The sequence below is a fragment of the Ctenocephalides felis genome, unplaced genomic scaffold (genome assembly GCF_003426905.1).
Source record: "Ctenocephalides felis isolate EL2017-DRISC unplaced genomic scaffold, ASM342690v1 CF-g0.4_SCAFFOLD_01550, whole genome shotgun sequence".
Lineage (NCBI taxonomy): Eukaryota > Metazoa > Arthropoda > Insecta > Siphonaptera > Pulicidae > Ctenocephalides > Ctenocephalides felis.
Genome location: NW_020537704.1, coordinates 127 through 1,376, shown reverse-complemented (window position 1 = coordinate 1,376; position 1,250 = coordinate 127). Strand labels below are relative to the sequence as shown.

The 1,250-nt window shown below is 26.7% G+C and overlaps 1 non-coding gene across 1 annotated transcript; it reads right to left on the bottom strand.

Annotated features, from left to right (window-relative positions):
- Positions 1–679: 679 nt before the first annotated feature.
- Positions 680–763, bottom strand: Trnal-uaa. Its single transcript has one exon. It is a non-coding gene; the product is annotated as a tRNA-Leu (tRNA).
- Positions 764–1,250: the final 487 nt, after the last annotated feature.

Here is a 1,250-nt window from a genome sequence, read left to right as displayed (position 1 = left end):
ATATGCACATCAAATTATCAGATATTTGATACAAAAAAATCCAGAGAAAAGTGAGAAATTCACGAAATTTTGGCAACTTTATAAAAATCATGTTTTTTGATAAAAAATCATTTTAGATTGTTTAATAGTTAGTTAGTTATAGATTTTTTAAGGTTTTTTAGGTTAGAAGAATATTTCTGAATAAAATCAATTTTATCTCGTTTCGATAGGACGTTTAGTTTTTTTTCCTATCTTTACCGCCCATTAGACAAAATTGAAAACATGAAAATAGTATACATGCTTGACGCTTGCTCACTATTTCTTCTGTAACACCGAAAGTAATTTGAATTAGGAATATATTATTGGCTAGTGTCAGAAAACCTATTTCCAAATATTTAGTTTTAAATAGTTTTAGTTTTTTTACACTAAATGAAGACCTGGAATTTAGCCGAAACGTAAGGATTTTAATTAATTTTACATACAAAAATTGCATAAAATACATATATTGCATGAAAAGAGAAAAAAATAGTGGAACATATGACCCTGATGAGCTAAAAATATGAAAGAACAAGAGAAGTTTTTTTTTTTTTATTAGAATCAATTAATAAAAAAAAATAATGTGCTAAAATGATTATTTATTATGAAAGAATAAAGGATTAAATAAAAACAATAAATTCGACTCATTATAAGAAAAAAGCTTTGTCAGGTGTGGGGTTCGAACCCACGCTCCCTCTCGGGAACCAGAGCTTAAATCTGGCGCCTTAGACCGCTCGGCCAACCTGACTGATGATCGTGATGAGACCTTAACTGCAAGCTAGTAGCATATTGCCTTAAGGAAAGTTGTATGAACTTCCCGATACGTGTAGTTAATCGACTTTATCATCAAGAATTAAAATTAGCTATTTAGATAAAATGTTCAACTGTTTATTTCGAATATAAAGATTTCCTTTATTTAAAAACGATTTTCAACTGATATCTTTGAAACATACTTATTATATCTGTAGTTGTATAAATTAAATTAATTTATCTAGAATATTTAATTTCATATATTCGGGTTTTAGCTTCTAATTTTTTTTTTTTAAATATAGTTCGGAAAATCGTTCGGATTTAAGTTTTAATCATAGCATTTATATAATTCTTATAAAAATTAGACAGTATCCATTACTTCAAATGCGGTTGATTAAGTTTTATTTATTTACTCTTCATAAATATCGTCGTTCAATTAATAACCTTTATATTTTGCCTATAAACTATAATAAATTATGAACGTT